The sequence below is a fragment of the Apium graveolens genome, chromosome 11, assembly GCF_009905375.1.
Source record: "Apium graveolens cultivar Ventura chromosome 11, ASM990537v1, whole genome shotgun sequence".
NCBI classification, from domain to species: domain Eukaryota; kingdom Viridiplantae; phylum Streptophyta; class Magnoliopsida; order Apiales; family Apiaceae; genus Apium; species Apium graveolens.
The window spans coordinates 434,258-456,286 of NC_133657.1; the positions used below are offsets into that span (position 1 = coordinate 434,258).

At 36.1% G+C, this 22,029-nt stretch overlaps 1 pseudogene; it reads right to left on the reverse strand.

The window, feature by feature from the left end:
• Positions 1-665: 665 nt before the first annotated feature.
• LOC141697512 (ent-kaurene oxidase-like) lies at positions 666-21,453 on the reverse strand (annotated as a pseudogene).
• Positions 21,454-22,029: the final 576 nt, after the last annotated feature.

A 22,029-nucleotide genomic window follows, 5' to 3' on the forward strand; every position in this document is an offset into this window, starting at 1 on the left:
CAATTTTTTAAATTATACTAATAATTTTATCGAGTCGAGTTTAAGTTGAATTCGAGTCAAATTTGTTCGATTAACATGATTTATTTTTGCTGATTGATTACACATGCACATGCTATGGATCAGATTATTGACCTCTCGTAAGGGGTATAAGAATTCACCACTGCACTAACACTTTGTTGATAATTTATTTGTCAAGTTTATATGTAATTCGTTAAATTTTCGGATTAATTCTAACTCTTTATCAACAGTTGTCAAGAACTATTTAGCTATGATCTCACTCGAGTTGAGTCGATTTAATCGATTCGAACCCGAATCGAGTTCCGACCGGCTCACCTGAAATTGTAGCTTATATTTCAGTGTGTTCCATGCCTTGATGAATAAGTAAAAACTCCAGAGAGCATACAGTACAGTACAGTGGCAGGGAGATAAATTGAACAACATGGTCTAGTCGGCTAATATTGACAAAAAAAGTTATGATCATTGATGATGAATACTACTCACGCGTTACCACAACAATGCTAAGAATATAGTAACTACCCAGAAAACGTTATTGTAGGAGTGAATATAAAGAACTAATGTGGCGGAAACACACTTACATAGCAAGGCACAAAGTAGCAAAAGAACTGACAGAAATTATCCACATGAGCTAGATGTAAGGAAATTAATTATTCAGCGAATCTACCCCTTCGCTTTAAGATTGCGAGCATGGGATGAAGTTTGCGAGCTATAAGCCCTACAATATCAACATCATCTGCCTGACCATCAGTCAATCTCCACTCAAACTCTTGTATTAGTCTGCCGATTGCCATACGAGAAATAGTCATCACCTCAAGAGCTCCTGCACACACTCTCTTACCCCCACCAAAGGCCATTGTCTTCTGCAAATCCATAGGGTCGGATTTTTCATTCATATCTCTCAGGATTCCATTGTTCAGGTTTCTCCCACACATTCTTGTACATGTTGCATCCATAGATATTTATGGCAGTCCACAAATACAAAGATGATATTAATATTTTGGTCTTTCTAATGTGTGCCCAAGGGCACACAATAAGCACTAAATTTTATGAGTTTGGTGCATTTTTATTGGTGGAGTTGTTGTAAATGCGGGGGGTCCATCAATATTTATGATTAGAGGACCAATCAAAATGCACCAAACTTATGGGAGTTAGTGCTTATTGTGTGCCCTTGGGCACATATTAGAAAACCCGTTAATATTTTAATTTAAGATTATGGCAATGTTGGAGGGAAAACTCAAGAAAAAATAAAATGAGAGAGGAACCTCGCTTCCGGAAGGAACAAAATAGCCTCCTAATTCAGTATGCTCATGCACATAACGCAAAGGAATTATCAAAACAGGACGACTGTGCGTGCACTCTCAGAGTCTCTTGGAAGATAGCATAAAGATAAGGAAGATGAGGTAACTTCTCCTCTGTGATTTTATCAGACCCACAGACCCTACTGATCTCCTCATAAAGCCTTTCCTAAATAAATTAGAAGAAATCAGCTTCATACTAAATTTTTTTTACTTAAGAAACATGGATAAATGTTCCAACCTGCCGCCTTAAATCTTTCGCAAGTTCATATAAAGCCCATTCAGTTGCAACCACGATAGTTGATAAAAACAGTAACAATAAGAATAGTACTTGCAGAAGAAATCATCTGTGTTTTTATGTCCTCTGCATTACTTGAATAGAAACTTTATATACAAGCTATTGATTTGTTATCAGGCCTAAATAAGGTTGTAACACCCCCAAATCCGGGGTCGGGGATCCGGGTTGTCACGGTCTTTCTTTCCACAATATCACTTCACTTAATTAATAATAAATAACCTCATGCTGTGACCCCATACTAACACACACCACAACCCGTTATAGTCTCAGAGATGAAATTGAAATAAGTACAAGTCTTTGAATCCACCATTTAAAAGTTATTACAACCCAAAATGATTACTTGATAAATTTACAGTTAATTGCCATTATCTGCCACAAGTTATAATTATACATAATTTGATTCTCAAAAGTAGATGGTCTGAACTAAAATGGATCTACCTCTACAGCTATAGCAGCTACAACATCATCGGGAAGACGCGGGACGCTTCCCACGCGCTTGCGCTAGGTCTGCTGGAGTCTGGCCATCTCTCCTAACTGTTGTTGTGTGATGAAGAAATAAAGCAAGAGTGAGCCTTACAGCTCGCAAGATAATACATAGTGATAACAATAATATGAGTATCTAAATGGATACTTACTAGAATCTTTATCATGTGTAAGATAATTACTTACTAGATATAAGTAAAAACAAGGAATGAAGTTACCAATACTTCACTACACTTATATCATTCATAAAGCTACTTGAACTACCACCGTTCAAAGTATTATAAGTTTTAAAAAAAAACATCCCATAGATGAGACCACAAGTTAAGACTTGAATAGATTCAATCTTTGAAATTTTATTGAATGAAATAAAGTTACGAGATACTTTATTTAGTCCCGATATATATATATCCACATATATATCTCTTAAACATTTCCTGGAACCTCTGTTATGTAAAGCATGAACAGAGTTTGAAACATCCAATGAATTTTGGAAAGGAAAAGAATTTTGGCATAAACCAGATATCTTGCTGATCAGGCAAAGATACCAATAAGTAACCTTTTCTACTAGTAGATGGATGAATCCCCCACCGGTCATCACCCTGGCCACATAAGGACCTTGTGCTGGACCGCCACCCGGCCTCTTACGCGTTGATGGACTGCCACCCAGCCACTTACACTTTCATAGACCGTACCCCTGCCTGTCGCTTATGCCGACTCAATTAGATGGGCTTACTTCCCGAACATTGGGCAAGTAATCAATTCATTTACCAAAACTGCAACCTCGTTGCGAATATAAAATACACCACAGAGCCGGATTCCCCAGGTTTTGAGCGAGTATTTAAATTCCCTTAAAAAAGGAAGATCTTAAATATAAAAATGAGTTTTGGGATCCGCTCTGACTTTAAAAATCATTTTGAAGACTCGAAAACACTTTATAGAGTGTTTGGAGTAAAACTGATTTAATGAAGTAAATCAGTCCCCAGAATATTTAGAAAATGACTGAATATTATTATTTAAATAATATTCCCATAAAGAATAATCTTTATAAAAATAATTGAAGTAGAAGTATTAAAACTTATACTTGAAACGAGTATTAAATAACCAAAGATATACTTATATGAAAGTATTATCTTTATTTGAATAATCGAAAATAAGTTTGATTATTGACACCTTATTCTTTAATAAAATAAAGAATATACCTCAGCAAATAATCGGAGTCATAGATCCTCAAATGAATATTCAAATAATATTCATTAAATAATATAAACTGAGTCATAAGCCTTCGAATAAATATTCAAATAATATTCAATAAATAATATAAAAGAGTCATAAGCCCTCGAATGAATATTCAAATAATATTCAAATAAATAAATAAAAGGAGTCATACGCCTTCGAATAATATTCGAAATAATATTCAATAATAAAATAAAGTTAAAGTTATCGAATAAACCTTATTCGATTAATAGTTTGGAAAACTATAACCATATATATATATAAATATATATATATATATATCCATATCCATATATACAAAATCTACTCGGGATCCTCGACTCCTGGTTTTAGAAAATATTTTCACCTTTGGGTCCCTATACTAAGGGTATATGCAAGTTACCGCTATTCTCTAGCATAGGTATTATGCAACTATAAGCATTTGAACCAACAGATATATAAACCAAGAATATAATTCAGGCATGCATATATACCATATCACATGCTACAATATATCGCAAGAATTTGCTAATAACCAATATGCATTTATCGCAAGATCATGCATATACACATATACATCACAACAACAGTTATACGGGTAGAAAACTTGCCTGAGCGACTTGGGGTGATAAAAGGCTCGGGACGAGTCTGGTAACCTATAAACAACAAGTAAGTTGGAATTAAACCAAAGTCACTTGTAAATCTATACTTTAACTAACTTAGACTCTAACGCTTGTTTTGCGCTTACTGATTTGCTTAAGTCACCCGGGTACCCTCGGCTCCACCATTTTTTAATAATTTAATCCTTTACGAGTTTTAAGGCGATTCCTTCGCGAGTGTCTTACCAACTGCCTAACACACTTACCATAAATGTTTCATGCATTAATTAACCCTTTTTGGTCTTTAACCTATGTTTCAAAGTAAGGCGAGGGAAAAAGTTTCGTTCGCGAAACGCCGTTACTTGAAACGGTCGTTTCTCCTAAACCGTGCATTGGAATCGAACGAACTACATATCAAAACGAAGCTCGTAACATGAGCTATCTAATCATGGCAGTGGTCATTATCTAGCAGGGGGTTCTCGGGTCCTAATGCTATGCACAAAAACAGTCCAAAGAAAATCGGACGTTACGACGACTATGTTTACGCGATTTCCCAATTTTAAACCATTCAAAACCAACCACAAACCAACCTCAAATCCAACATACAACCAACATCCATCCTTATCACATCATAACAACCCCAACCAATTCAATTTAATCATTCATACTTATGCCTAAACTTAACTTTAATCATACTTAAGTTCTTTTAATCAAAACCACAACATTTACCATTCCATTTCACTACCATTTCAAATCCCAAACTCTAATCACAACAACAAGCTACAATATCATCCTACTAATCAAAATCATCTTATAATATATAGGAATCTAGGGTTTGGAGATGGTATACCTTCCTTAAAGTGGTGGGAGGAGCTAGGAAGCCTTAAGAAGCTTTGAGAAGTCTTAAGAATGGTTGGATCTTCAAGAAAAACAAGAAAAACTTCAAGTTAAAAACTTGAAAACACTATTCATAGTCTTCTTCTTTGATTAAATGAAGAAGATTGAGAAGGAATTAATGGCTTAAACTCATGATATAGCCCTAACTAAGCATGAAGATGATTAGGGAATTTACTCACCGATTTAGGAAGCTTGGATCTTGAATTTTTGAAATTTCTTGCCTAATATATAGTGAAAAGCCGAGAGCAAGGATGAACAAGGCCTTGGTTCTTTTTGATTTTTGATGAAGAATGAATTTACTTGGCTTGGTTGCTTTGCTTTTGTGTTTGATTTAGTCAATTACCTTCTTGCCCTTGAATTTGTGTGGTTACAAAGCCACCACACCTCCTTCCTTCCCATGTCATGCTTGTGTCATCCTCATGATGTCATCCTCCCTTCCTTGTCCTCTTTCTATTGGTTGGATGACATCATTCCCACTAATCCCTTTGATTAACTTCCTAATCGTTTGCCTAATGACCGTTGATCTGTTATACGGTTCGCTTAACTTTCGTTCTCGTTTATCGTTTGAAGGATCATACCCGGGATCTTATTACTTAGGTTCCCTTAACCTTTCTCAATACATTATATTCCTTTTTATGATCCTCTATTATAATCCTTTAATTTAAATCCTGTTTATCCTGTTACCTTATACTCAATTCTCTCCGTATCTTGTGGATTTCCGGGAAAAACCAAAGTGTTCGGAATTGGATTCTGACGATCTTTACATATACTTATATACTTCATAGAGTACTAATAATATCCCAGAATATCCATAACAGAACCCCTACATAGTGTGGCGTGAAAAGTTTCTTCATTTAGCTAAAACACTATTCACAAGGGTTACACAAAGTTGAAAATTTTGGGGTTATTACAGTCTCCCCTCCTTAAAAGGATTCCGTCCCGGAATCAAACAGAAAACAAATGGGGGTACTTTTCTAGCATTGAGCTCTCTAGTTCCCAAGTTGATTCTTCCACATTATGATTCTGCCATAGTACTCTGACTAGCTTGATCACTTTGTTCCGAAGCACCTGCTCCTTCTTATCCATAATCCTTACTGGCTTCTCCACGTAAGTTAGATCTGGCTGCATATCCACCTGCTCGTACTCCACTATGTGCCTGGCATCCCGATGATACCTCCTTAGCATTGACACATGGAACACATTATGAACTTGTTGCAAATTAGGGGGTAGGGCTAGCTCGTAAGCTAACTTTCCAATTCGTCTTAATATCTCAAAAGGTCCAATGTATCTTGGGCTTAGTTTTCCTTTCTTTCCGAACCTCATTAATCCTTTCCAAGGGATACCTATAACATTAATAGGTCCCCTATTTCATACTCTTTGTCCTTTCGTGTCATGTCCATCTTGGGCTATTACCAGCCGTCCTCTGATTAGATCTATCATATCCTTGGTCCTTTGGACTACTGCGGATCCGAGCATCTTGCGCTCTACAACTTCATCCTAACATAAGGGAGATCGACATTGTCTTCCCTCAAGGATCTCATAAGGCGACATCTCGATAATGACAAATGATCTATTGTCGTAAGAAAACTCAATCCGTGTTAAGTGATCATTCCAATTTCTTTCAAGTCTATTGCACAGACTCATTATAGCTTTTAGCATTAGAGCTTTTGCTTCTCAATACCCATTCCTTTCGAGTTCGTAATCGCTACTACCTTCCGTTCCTAATATTATACTGGTTATACTTTTGCTCGTTAGCGTTCTATAACCTTTTAATAACCTCGTCAACCTTAGTATTACGAATGTGTTCCCATTCTGAATACCACCATAACTTTACTACTCCTTTTTCAGCTGTTTCTATCTTCGAAAGCTTAGTCCTTCATATAGAAGTAAAAGAATTTATTGAGAGATCACTATGATCATGAACACTTGTTATATCGCATAGTTAGTACAGAAGGTGGCCAGCCTTTAGTACTTGACAAGCAATTAAACAATAGATGGTATCCTACTAGGCTTCTATCACACAGATAGATAGTCATTCGGCAATACCTCCCCTTTCTGGAAGGGTTGTTCTTCTCAGCTTACATGAAATGAAAAGAAGAGAAAAGAACGAATTGAAGAGAATTGTATATATGAAAAAAAAATATACTGCCACAAAATATCTGGCTTGGAACCTACCTCTGAACTATAGAGGTTTGTCATAGGAGAACGAAACATATGAGTATTTATATCAACATCAAGTATTATAGCATCGTATTTCCCATGCCTAAATATTTCTATTCCGTCCATCATTCTATGGACCCATGCTCTTCCTCGAGCTTATACACAATCACCTTTGAAACTCCCTCGATTTCGAAAATCGAACCTGGGATCTCATTTTAGACATCACCATTACTAGAGTTCTATGCTTGCACCGCAACCTTCCTCATATAGTAATACGACTCTCTATTGATAAGAAAGAATAAATATACAATAGGTAGATACTCTACTTAATTAGTCTATCAATGATAACTTATACACTACCACGACCCGATTAGTGGTACTCAATCTCAACACCCATTCCAATACAACTCTCACGGTTGTAATCAGCTCAATACTCGTAGAATCATTGCTGCCTTACTATGGTCCACCACTGACCTACTGTAGTCATTCATTTTCCATGAAGTCTTAATAGCTAACCATACGGAGTCCATACATGTCGTATCAAATCCTTCTAAGGAGTTAACATAACCACCAATCACAATTCATGAAGAACACTCCAAACTCTGACGTACTTTCATGACATGAAGCAGATAAAATTGCAGAAGAGTTTCAATCAAAGCAACGATAGCAGGTTAATACCATTTTTAATCATATGCCTTAAATAGAAGACTTAACTCAAAGGTTCGTCTAGTCCTTTTGGAAATATGGTCCTGGCTTATCCCAAGATAGGACCTCCTAAGATAGATAGCCCGTTCATGGCGATTACACGAATTAAACTTTTACCAACTACTATTACGGTTGGGTATTGCACAGTCATCAGAAGGAATGTCAATCTTCCAAACCATAATACAACCTTCACAGTTTTAACCATCATCACTGTATTCCTCTGGCACAAGCGCCTATAATTATCCTCTTACCTTTAAAGTGTCGGCCACCTCTTTGGCCTTTCCTGATATTAAAATTTCCTTATAGTCAATGTCATTTTAACCACCTCCAAATAAATTTTCTACCTTATTTCAATCACAGCTTATGTGAAAATGCTTTTCTTTAATATCTGATGAGTAAATAAAAAAAATATCACCATTTTTCCATAAGTTATTGCCTCAATCTTTAGAGGTTAATCACTGTCACGACTGACTCTCAATCATACTTAGAACATCTTTTATCTTAAGTCCTAATTGCCCTGAATAATTTCGACCTTTACTGGTTCGATCCATACTTTCTCGTGGTTTAACACGTGCCCCACTTGGCATCATTATAATTATGTCATATTTCCTTTATCAACATTTTTATTCTTGAGAATTTCGAATATTTCCTTTCTCCTTGTAAAACCTCTAAGGTTATCCTTCAATCGTTCCTCCTGTATTCCCTATATACAGGGCATATCAAAATACCATTTACTAATACTAGAACCATTATCTATATACTTCTGAAAAATTTCTCCACTGATCCTTAAAGGTTATTATTACCTTAATCCTTTCCAATTCATACTGTCAAAACTCATACTATCCCTATTAAGGGTGAAATGCCAACCTTTATGCATTCCCCTAGGATTCGTTTTAAGTTACCGATGTTCTATCCTTAATTCCACCTTTAAAAAGGTACAAGCATCCTTCCATGGATAAATAAAGTCATATATCCCTGATAAGGGTATCTTATTCAATCATTTCCACCTCGATAGTCTATACCGAATTTCACAATAGCATCCTTATTCAAGTTAAGGTCAATCCACATGGCCTCCAAAAGATAAAAATGGTTATCCGCTTTTCTTTCCTGATTTGGTAATGATCACATGGATGATCTGGAAGATATTGGTCGTGTTCAACGTGAACTTCTTCTTAATAAATCCTTATTTACTTTTGTTGTTTATCTCAACAGTCATCTCAATGTTGGGATATCTTTCATACCTGGCGTCTCCCTTCTTGGGTATCAAGCCACCGGTCTTACACTTCACATTCTTGAAGGTCACTTCCTTCATCCAATTTTCTTAATTTCTTACTTCCTTGTCTCCTCAGTCTATCCGCGTCTCATTATTTATCCTTCGAACTATCTCAAGGTTTCTTCGAATCCTCCCAACTTACAGGGGATAATATATATGTATCTCTTATGCCCTCAACCATCAATTTTAACTCATGGTGAATCACCCTCATCCTGACGATTACATACTTTTCTATTTCTATTACTACGAGTCTTTAGGGTTTCCTCATACCCAACTTCCTTATCATTCCTCAAACTCTATTGCCTTTATATTCCTTTCTCTTATCATTATTTCATGAACTAACACAACATAAACATTGATTTCAAACATCCCGTCATTCTGGATTTGTGTCCTCAGAACGAATCTTGACAACTTTTACAACTTAGATTCATAATTTATCATACTCGTCTGCCTTTGTTCTGACTCTAAAGCTTTTACACTATCTCCTTATCTTTGGGAATTACTTTCCCGAAAACAATTGACTGGACTTAAATCAGTTTATTATAATCTCTTGCTCCGTGCCTTCCTTGGTCTTTCACCAGCGGGTGGTCTCTCTCTTAGGAGGGTAAGTGACAAAAGCAGTCCTTTTGAGATTCGTCAATCATTTAGAATCTCAAATAATTCCTATATTTCCTTTAGCCAGGCTCTTGCCTCGATTGGGCCAGCTTGTTCCTTGGAACTCTGAGAGCTTAGCGACTTAGAGGTCCTGAAAGAATTTCACACCACATTGTTTCCTCAAGGTGGTGGTTGGGAATAAAATATAAGTTCTGTTTAGACAGGTTCATGAATTTCCGTATAGGGGTACCATCTCGGGTCTCCTTTCCTTACTCGACTTTTATTTCCTCAGTCTAAATATTTCTTCCTACTCCCCATAATTGGGGTCATCTTACATAATTTAAATCCTCATTTTCCACTTCATCATGTTATGGGTTCCTTTTGTCTTGGTGGCAACCTCCCTGACTATCACGTTCAGGGTTTGCTCTAACTCTTATTCCTCAAACTAGCTTTCATCTAAGATTTCATCTTTAAGCTCTTAAACATTTGGAACCCAAATTCGGTAGGAGTACCTCATTATCCCTTTATCATCTTTCTCGGTATGGACCTCCTCTCCAGTCATTGACTCTCTGCCTTCATTCATTATTTTCTCCTGGCACAATCTGATCTTTTCCAATAACTCTGGCTGCATTGAGATCTCAAAAAGCTTTTCAGTTCCGGTTCCGGTTACCTTTACTTCTATTTCCATTCTCTCAAAATCCCTTATCAACTCTTCCGAAGTCGTTATCATTCTGAGTCTCTCCTTTCTACTAAGGGCATCAGCCACCACATTGGCTTTCCCTGGATGATAGAGAATCTCACAATCATAGTCCTTGATTAGTTCTAACCATCTCCTCTGGCGCATGTTGAGCTCTTTCTGCGTAAATATGTACTTGAGGCTCTTATGGTCTGTGAAAATCTCGCACTTCTCTCCATACAAGTAGTGCCTCCAAATTTTTAAAGCAAATACTATTGCCGCGAGCTCAAGGTCATGAGTAGGATATCTAACCTCGTATTCCTTCAGTTGTCTCGACGCATACGCAATAACTTTACCGTGCTGCATAAGCACACATCCTAATCCTTTGTGCGACGCGTCACTATATATCACAAAATCTCCTTTTCCATCCGGCAATGCCAATACCGGAGCCGTTATCAACCTTTTCTTTAATTCCTGAAAACTGTTCTCGCATTTCTCCATCCATTCAAACTTCTCTGTCTTACGAGTAAGCCGCGTTAAAGGGGCTACTATCTTTACAAACTTGAACCAACCTCTGGTAGTGACCGACCAATCCTACCTCTGGTAGTCGACCTAACCATGGTCATCAATTCATCAGTGGTCCTTTATTCATTCTTGTCAGGATCCTCCATGGGATCCTTCTCAGCAACTATCCCTTCTAGGACAACATCCTCAACCGCTACATTCTCAATATCAACATCATCCGGTCCTGCATTAGGACACTCTATCGGATCCACAATCCGATCTCCAATTAGTAATAAACATCATCGCGCTGTTGCTCCTCAACCTCAGGGTTCGGAGTCCCGCTACCATCTACAATAACGAACTACGCTTCTATCACGATATTTATAAGGGTTCCCATAAGGGTTTTATCTGTCAGTGCTACGTTAGGTAGCCCGACTATGAACTTGGCAAGAGTTCTTATTATCTTAGTGAACTTATTATCTTAACGTCACATCATCTCTGAGGTTTATAACGCTTAGCTCTGATACCATTTCTGTAACACCCCCAGATCCGGGGTCGGGGATCCGGGTTGTCACGGTCTTTCTTTCCACAATATCACTTCACTTAATTAATAATAAATAACCTCATGCTGTGACCCCATACTAACACACACCACAACCCGTTATAGTCTCAGAGATGAAATTGAAATAAGTACAAGTCTTTGAATCCACCATTTAAAAGTTATTACAACCCAAAATGATTACTTGATAAATTTACAGTTAATTGCCATTATCTGCCACAAGTTATAATTATACATAATTTGATTCTCAAAAGTAGATGGTCTGAACTACAATGGATCTACCTCTGCAGCTATAGCAGCTACAACATCATCGGGAAGACGCGGGACGCTTCCCACGCGCTTGCGCTGGGTCTGCTGGAGTCTGGCCATCTCTCCTAACTGTTGTTGTGTGATGAAGAAATAAAGCAAGAGTGAGCCTTACAGCTCGCAAGATAATACATAGTGATAACAATAATATGAGTATCTAAATGGATACTTACTAGAATCTTTATCATGTGTAAGATAATTACTTACTAGATATAAGTAAAAACAAGGAATGAAGTTACCAATACTTCACTACACTTATATCATTCATAAAGCTACTTGAACTACCACCGTTCAAAGTATTATAAGTTTTAAAAAAAAACATCCCATAGATGAGACCACAAGTTAAGACTTGAATAGATTCAATCTTTGAAATTTTATTGAATGAAATAAAGTTACGAGATACTTTATTTAGTCCCGATATATATATATCCACATATATATCTCTTAAACATTTCCTGGAACCTCTGTTATGTAAAGCATGAACAGAGTTTGAAACATCCAATGAATTTTGGAAAGGAAAAGAATTTTGGCATAAACCAGATATCTTGCTGATCAGGCAAAGATACCAATAAGTAACCTTTTCTACTAGTAGATGGATGAATCCCCCACCGGTCATCACCCTGGCCACATAAGGACCTTGTGCTGGACCGCCACCCGGCCTCTTACGCGTTGATGGACTGCCACCCAGCCACTTACACTTTCATAGACCGTACCCCGGCCTGTCGCTTATGCCGACTTAATTAGATGGGCTTACTTCCCGAACATTGGGCAAGTAATCAATTCATTTACCAAAACTGCAACCTCGTTGCGAATATAAAATACACCACAGAGCCGGATTCCCCAGGTTTTGAGCGAGTATTTAAATCCCCTTAAAAAAGGAAGATCTTAAATATAAAAATGAGTTTTGGGATCCGCTCTGACTTTAAAAATCATTTTGAAGACTCGAAAACACTTTATAGAGTGTTTGGAGTAAAGCTGATTTAATGAAGTAAATCAGTCCCCAGAATATTTAGAAAATGACTGAATATTATTATTTAAATAATATTCCCATAAAGAATAATCTTTATAAAAATAATTGAAGTAGAAGTATTAAAACTTATACTTGAAACGAGTATTAAATAACCAAAGATATACTTATATAAAAGTATTATCTTTATTTGAATAATCGAAAATAAGTTTGATTATTGACACCTTATTCTTTAATAAAATAAAGAATATACCTCAGCAAATAATCGGAGTCATAGATCCTCAAATGAATATTCAAATAATATTCATTAAATAATATAAACTGAGTCATAAGCCTTCGAATGAATATTCAAATAATATTCAATAAATAATATAAAAGAGTCATAAGCCCTCGAATGAATATTCAAATAATATTCAAATAAATAAATAAAAGGAGTCATACGCCTTCGAATAATATTCGAAATAATATTCAATAATAAAATAAAGTTAAAGTTATCGAATAAACCTTATTCGATTAATAGTTTGGAAAACTATAACCATATATATATAAATATATATATATATATATCCATATCCATATATACAAAATCTACTCGGGATCCTCGACTCCTGGTTTTAGAAAATATTTTCACCTTTGGGTCCCTATACTAAGGGTATATGCAAGTTACCGCTATTCTCTAGCATAGGTATTATGCAACTATAAGCATTTGAACCAACAGATATATAAACCAAGAATATAATTCAGGCATGCATATATACCATATCACATGCTACAATATATCGCAAGAATTTGCTAATAACCAATATGCATTTATCGCAAGATCATGCATATACACATATACATCACAACAACAGTTATACGGGTAGAAAACTTGCCTGAGCGACTTGGGGTGATAAAAGGCTCGGGACGAGTCTGGTAACCTATAAACAACAAGTAAGTTGGAATTAAACCAAAGTCACTTGTAAATCTATACTTTAACTAACTTAGACTCTAACGCTTGTTTTGCGCTTACTGATTTGCTTAAGTCACCCGGGTACCCTCGGCTCCACCATTTTTTAATAATTTAATCCTTTACGAGTTTTAAGGCGATTCCTTCGCGAGTGTCTTACCAACTGCCTAACACACTTACCATAAATGTTTCATGCATTAATTAACCCTTTTTGGTCTTTAACCTATGTTTCAAAGTAAGGCGAGGGAAAAAGTTTCGTTCGCGAAACGCCGTTACTTGAAACGGTCGTTTCTCCTAAACCGTGCATTGGAATCGAACGAACTACATATCAAAACGAAGCTCGTAACATGAGCTATCTAATCATGGCAGTGGTCATAATCTAGCAGGGGGTTCTCGGGTCCTAATGCTATGCACAAAAACAGTCCAAAGAAAATCAGACGTTACGACGGCTATGTTTACGCGATTTCCCAATTTTAAACCATTCAAAACCAACCACAAACCAACCTCAAATCCAACATACAACCAACATCCATCCTTATCACATCATAACAACCCCAACCAATTCAATTTAATCATTCATACTTATGCCTAAACTTAACTTTAATCATACTTAAGTTCTTTTAATCAAAACCACAACATTTACCATTCCATTTCACTACCATTTCAAATCCCAAACTCTAATCATAACAACAAGCTACAATATCATCCTACTAATCAAAATCATCTTATAATATATAGGAATCTAGGGTTTGGAGATGGTATACCTTCCTTGAAGTGGTGGGAGGAGCTAGGAAGCCTTAAGAAGCTTTGAGAAGTCTTAAGAATGGTTGGATCTTCAAGAAAAACAAGAAAAACTTCAAGTTAAAAACTTGAAAACACTATTCATAATCTTCTTCTTTGATTAAATGAAGAAGATTGAGAAGGAATTAATGGCTTAAACTCATGATATAGCCCTAACTAAGCATGAAGATGATTAGGGAATTTACTCACCAATTTAGGAAGCTTGGATCTTGAATTTTTGAAATTTCTTGCCTAATGAATAGTGAAAAGCCGAGAGCAAGGATGAACAAGGCCTTGGTTCTTTTTGATTTTTGATGAAGAATGAATTTACTTGGCTTGGTTGCTTTGCTTTTGTGTTTGATTTAGTCAATTACCTTCTTGCCCTTGAATTTGTGTGGTTACAAAGCCACCACACCTCCTTCCTTCCCATGTCATGCTTGTGTCATCCTCATGATGTCATCCTCCCTTCCTTGTCCTATTTCTATTGGTTGGATGACATCATTCCCACTAATCCCTTTGATTAACTTCCTAATCGTTTGCCTAATGACCGCTGATCTGTTATACGGTTCGCTTAACTTTCGTTCTCGTTTATCGTTTGAAGGATCATACCCGGGATCTTATTACTTAGGTTCCCTTAACCTTTCTCAATACATTATATTCCTTTTTATGATCCTCTATTATAATCCTTTAATTTAAATCCTTTTTATCCTGTTACGTTATACTCAATTCTCTCCGTATCTTGTGGATTTCCGGGAAAACCAAAGTGTTCGGAATTGGATTCTGACGATCTTTACATACACTTATATACTTCATAGAGTACTAATAATATCCCAGAATATCCATAACAGAACCCCTACATAGTGTGGCGTGAAAAGTTTCTTCATTCAGCTAAAACACTATTCACAAGGGTTACAAAAAGTTGAAAATTTTGGGGTTATTACAAAGGTAACTAAATATTCTACAGTTATTACAAAGATAATAATCAACTTAATTACAGGAATATCATATCACCACATGTACAACAGCCTGATATGAGCTTGATATGATATCACAAAGATATTACAGCTAGTTAACTTAATACTCCCCCTCAAGTTGGTGCATGAAGATCTCGAATACCCAACTTGTGAAGTAGTAACATGAATTGTGGTGTACCAAGAGCCTTTGTAAATATATCCGCCAATTGATTTCCTATTCGTATGTAGGACATAACAATATTACCAGTTCGTACCTCATCACGCACAAAGTGGCAATTCATCTCAATATATTTTGTTCGTTCATGAAAAACTGGATTATTTGCTATATGCAACGCTGCTTGATTGTCACAATACAATCTCATTAGACAATCATGTTTAATGCCCAAGCAAAACAAAATCGATTTCAACCATTTTAACTCACATGTAGCAGCAGCCATGGAACGATACTCTTCCTCCGCCGAAGAATGAGATACTGTTGGTTGCTTCTTAGTCTTTCAAGAAATCGGTGAAGAGCCAAGTACGACAAAATATCCTGTTAAAGAACGCCTAGTCTTGGGACAGCTTGCCCAATCATATCACAAAATCTATAAATCCGCAAGTTACAATCCCTATGTAAGAGAATTCCTTGACCAGGACATCCTTTCATCCTTTCAAATAACGAACTACATGAAGCGCTGCATCCCAGTGAGATGCCAAAGGTGCACTCATAAATTGAGCTAGAATATGCACCGAATAACATAATTCAGGACGAGTGATTGTCAAATAAATCAAACGACCAATGAGTCGTCTATATTTCTCAGGCTCAGAAAACAACTCCCCCTCACATCTAGCCAATTGATGATTTTGTTCCATTGGAGTTGTAGCGGGTTTTGCTCCTAACAGACTTGTCTCTGTTATAATATCAAGAGTATATTTTCTTTGATTAAGGAATAATCCTTTATTTCCATGTGCTACCTCAAGACCAAGAAAATATTTTAGAGCCCCAAGATCCTTCATGTGGAAACATTTGTTGAGATATATCTTTAATCGTATCACCTCACCATGATATGACCCTATAATAATTAAGTCATCCACATACACTAAAACATGTAGTGACACATCCCCTTTGATATAATAAAACAGAGAATAATCTGCGTATGACTGCTTGAAACCAAATTTTTTCAATGTTGCTGATAGTTTTGCAAACCATTGTCTAGGAGCCTGACGAAGACCATATAATGATTTTCTGAGTCGACATACCTTACTAGGAAAGAGTGAATTAAATCCCGAAGGAAGTTTCATATAAACCTCCTCATCCATATCACCGTGGAGAAAGGTGTTGTTCACATCCATTTGATGAAGTTCCCAATTCTTAGCTGCTGCTGCCGCCAGAAACATTCTCACTGTCACCATCTTTGTTACAGGAGCAAATGTCTTACCGAAATCAATACCTTCTTTCTGCCTGTTCCCAAATACCACAAGTCATCCCTTGTAACGTTCAATTGAACCATCTTCTTTGTACTTGATTTTATAAACCCATTTACAACCTAGGACAGTTTTTCCCGGAGGCAAATCCTCCAAAGTCCAAGTACCATTTTTTTCCAATGCATCACTCTCTTCTTTCATGGCTGTACGCCACTTTGAACTCTTATTTGCCTCCGAAAAAGAATTTGGTTCTTCACCTGCAGTAATTGCTGCCAAAAATTGTTTGTGTCTCACGAAAAATGCATCACAATTTACATAATGAGCTAAGTGGAATGGTGTACCTGAGGCCCGATTTGGAGATGGTGAAGCAATAGCAATGACGGGGTTTTTGACATGAATAGTATGAGTGATGAAATCTGTGAGGCGTGATGATGGTTTACGAAGACGATGTCCCTTACCGAGAAGCTCTACGGGAGCAATATTTTCTGTTGATGTAGACACAGTACTATCTGAATGAGTTGAATTTATATTGACATCACTAGACTGCTGATCATTATTTGGAGACTGCTGATCAGAGATGAGGTTTTGTTGTTCCATATCATTAGTGGACTGATTTGACACTGTATGATAAGAGGGCTGATTTACAGTTACTGCTACCTCCAAATCATCGTCCACAAACATATTTGGGGGATTGACTGAGCTAGGCACACTCATCATATTATCAATACTGTTGTCAATAAATGGGAATTTATTCTCAACAAATTTAACATCTCTAGATATAAAATACATTTTCTTGTCCAAGTCATATAATCTCCATCTTGTTTTACCAAACGGATAACCCACAAAATTACACCTTCTTGATCTTGAATCAAATTTATCCTTAACTCTAGGACGATTATTTGCATAGCATAAACATCCAAAAACACGTATGGTAGAATAATTTGGTGATTTTCCGAATAAAATGTCATAAGGAGATTTATTTTGTAAAATTGGTGTAGGAGTTCGGTTAATGATATAGGTTGCTGTTACTACACACTCACCCCAAAAATTAATAGGTAGGTTGGCTTGAAATCATAAGGCTTGAGCAACATTTAAAATATATTGGTGTTTTCTTTCTTCCCGACCATTCTGTTGGGGTGTATCTACACATGAAGTTTGATGTAAAATTCCATTTGCAGCATAAAAATCACTTAAGCAAGTAAATTCCCGACCATTATCGCTCCTTAGTAGTTTTACCTGTTTACTGAACTGTGTTTGTACCATGGAACAAAAGTCTTTAATTAATTGTCCAACTTCACTTTTTGCACTCATCAAATAAACCCACACAGCCCTTGAATAATCATCAACAATGGTGAGAAAATAATATGCACCACAACTAGAAGCAATTTTATAATCCCCCCAAATATTACAGTGAATCAAGGCAAACATTTCAGTAGCTTTATTATCACTTAAAGGAAAAACACTTCTCTTTTGGTGAGCTCGCAAACAAACTTCACACTCACATGAATCTTTGCTCAATATGTGAGCTTTATTTTCACTTCTTGTAAAAAATGGTAAAAGAGAAATAACTTTATGAGATGGGTGTCCAAGTCGTTGATGCCACGGCTTATGTTGGTCTATCAGTCCCACTTAGTTTGCTTGAATATGATGATTTTGCTTGTACCAATAAACCCCGTCACTTTGTTCACCCGCTCCAATCAGGGTCCTCGAATTGCGGTCCTGTATTACACAAAACTTATCAATAAATGTGATCCTGTAAAATGAAGTTGCAAGCAATTATAAGACAGAAATCAAATTATAGTTTAACTCCGGAACATAAAGTACATCAATTAAAATTAATTTATCACCCAGTGCAACACTTTCTTCTTTTGTCGCCATAACTTGTTTACTGTTTGGTAAACCTACCAGAGAAGGTGAAGTATCATTCAAAAATTTGAACAAGCTCTTATTTCCACTCATGTGATTTGAACAACCTGAGTCAATAATCCATCTATTGGAAAGAGTCTTACCGTCAAGTTTGGCACTGGAGGAATTGATATTTGCAGAATTAAACATAGACATTAATTGTTGCCACTGCTCATTTGAAATCGAAGGAATACCAAGGCGATTCCCTTCACCAATAGTTTGTGATGATGGACTACTGCCAGTGGCACGACCTGCAGCATTGGCTGTGAGGTTGCTTCGACCTCGAGAGCTACCCATTCTACCGCCACGACCAACGCGTCCTCTCCCCCTTGCTGCTGTCCTGTTCTCTGCATACCACCAATCTGGATAGCCCAACAATTCAAAACAATTATTCTTCTCATGTCCAGGCTTTCCACAATGTGTGCAAGTCACATTAATTTTTTGCCTTTCAGATGCTATTACAGTGCCACGACCCCTAGCTATACCTTGCATCACAAAGCCAACTGCCTCATTTTTCTTGTCTGATGTACGATTAAGCAATGATTATGTTCATGTGTTTGTGCCTTATTAAGTATAACATTCATCGAGGGTAGCGGATCTTGCATCAGTATATTAGTCTGAACATTTTAATATATTGTCGAATCAAGACCAGATAAAAATTGATGAACCAATTCATCCTCACGTTCCTTTGCCAAGGCAGCCTTTGAGCCACATGTACAAGCACAAGAGCATGGAAGAGTCAAGTATGAAGCCAATTCCTGCCATAATTGTTGTAGCTTACCATAATAGATTACCACTGAGTCTCCACCTTGTGTACAAGCTGCAATCTGATGCTTGAGTTAATTAATACAGGGACCATTTCCAGCCGAGAAATGAATTCGAATGTCATCCCACATGTCCTTTACGTTGTCCGTAATAGGGACAGATGATCGAATGGATGCATCAAGAGTGTTGTGAATCCAAGCACCGAGCATAGAATTAACTTGCACCCATTGAGCCTTATGGTTAGTTTCCGTTGGTATCTTGATTGTGCCATCAATAAATCCAATCTTATTATTTTCCTTAAACGCATTTCGCATCGAGCGAGATCATTCCTCATAATTTTCTCCACGCAAAATCACCGGTGATATGACGATGCTGGTATTTGATAAGGGATGTAGATAATAGGCCGAGGATGCATCGACACCCTTAGTTATTCTGTCATCACTCTTCATTTCTTTATCATCAATCATTGTTGTGAAACATCAAAAGAATATTCTGGAATGAAAGAATTGATATGTCTGATATTCAGACCTGCTCTGATACCATGATAAAAACAGTAACAATAAGAATAGTACTTGCAGAAGAAATCATCTGTGTTTTTCTGTCCTCTGCATTACTTGAATAGAAACCTTATATACAAGCTATTGATTTGTTACCAGACCTAAATAAGGTAACTAAATATTCTACAGTTATTACAAAGATAATAATCAAATTAATTACAGGGATATCATATCACCACCTATACAACAGCCTGATATGAGCTTGATATGATATCACAAAGATATTACAGCTAGTTAACTTCATAGTAGTATCTGCTTAATAGTAGTATCTGTTGTTTCAATAATCACTTCCCAAAGTAACATCTGAATTTGCTTCTCTCATAGCATTTTCCCCTCATAATCCAAGTAATCAAGATAACACTCCATACCCTGTTGTGATTTTAGTCAAGTAGATGATCTGTAAGATTTATTAGAACATCAGTTAATAACGAAGCCTCGCAATGTAAACGGACCTCTTTGGAAGAACTTTGTTTTCTAGCTCTTTGAATAAAGGATTTCATAATTGTTGTCCTGCGGATATTCAGCTGCTCGATTTTATTTACAAATCTTTTATTTGGAATTCATTTTAGATATGGGAAGAAGTCTCGCCAATCCACATCAATTGCACCGACCATTGGATCATGAACTAGACAGTTAACATCTCATGTCTCGACATTGTTGTTTGGAGTTCATACTCTCACGAGGACAATTCTCTAAAGTTTAGACTCTCACGAGGACAACTTTTCGACAAAGCATGTAACTGGTTTGATGTGTTTTTAATCAAAGTATCTTTGTGGATGCGTTGTTGCCTCTGCTTAAAGTTAATAATACAAAGACTGATAATTAAATTTAGTAAAAAAAAATAGTCAAATATTAAAAAAAAAGGTATAGAATTATCTTGCAGCGCAAACCTGAGCATTTGGTCCCAGGATATGTGGAAAAAAGGCCCCAAATATCACTATTTGGCGGAGAATGGCCCTCAATAGCACTTTAGTAAAATTTGACCCTAAATGTCACTGCAAAATGGAGTATAAAGTTTCGTTATATATTTTAACCAAAAACGCTAATGCGTCTAACGTTTTTCATTTTTTTTACTTTTTTAAACTATGAAAACGTAGTTTGAAAAATTATTTTTGGGATTCTAAAACAATGTATGTAGTTTAGTGTTTGTGAAAAATGGAAGTTAAGAGTGAGTTTTAACGTGCAAAATGGAACTACAAACTGTGTTTTCTACAAAAACCAAACTTGAATCTCCGTTTTAACATTGAAAAACAAGAAAAAAAATTTGAAAAACGCAACACGCATATGCGTTTTACATGTTGAAAAAACAATAAAAAAGAAAAACGGAACGCGCAATTGCGTTTTGAATTATAGAAGAAAACGGACCCCCAGACCCCGTTTTAAAGTGACATTTGGGACCATATTTTTCCAAAATGACATTGAGGGTCATTATATCCCAAAAAGTGACATTTGAGGCAAACACCCGGATATGTGTTAGTAAATGTCTCTTCGCTATCTTGTGAAACTCATCATAATCACTTACTGCAACCATTGATTTATCTGAAGCGGGGATGTCAACTGCTTTTGAAAGTTTTTTTTATAATTAAGCCTCAAAATAATAATTACAGGGAACAATTTTAAAAATAATAAAATATAAAATTTGTATCAAATTTTCCCAAAATTGGAAATAATTCAAAAATACAAAAATAACGGGTATTTGAAATACGTATAATTTTATACCAAATAAAAACATGAATTTTGTGGGCTTTGACGTCCCGGTGGGGTCCCGGTCCGTTGATTTTTTTGAAAAACAGAAACGCTTCCTAAATTAACAGAAAATCCTGAAAAAGTAAATAAGAAAAAATAGAAATTTTTCAAAGAAAATAAATGAGATCTCTAAATCTAAAGTTTTTAAAAAAATCGTATGAAAGTATTTTAAAATTTTAAATGTTGATGAATGTTTAAAAGATTTGAATTCTATTAAAAATATTCCTAATACTAGATATTTATAATATAGATATACATACATATATATATATATATTCATTCAATTATCTACCTTATAATTTTATTAAAATATAAATTTTAAATTTGTAAAATATGGATTAAACCGTGCATCACAAAAGATGTAAAATAATATAATTGGAGTTAAAATATTTAAAATTTGGTA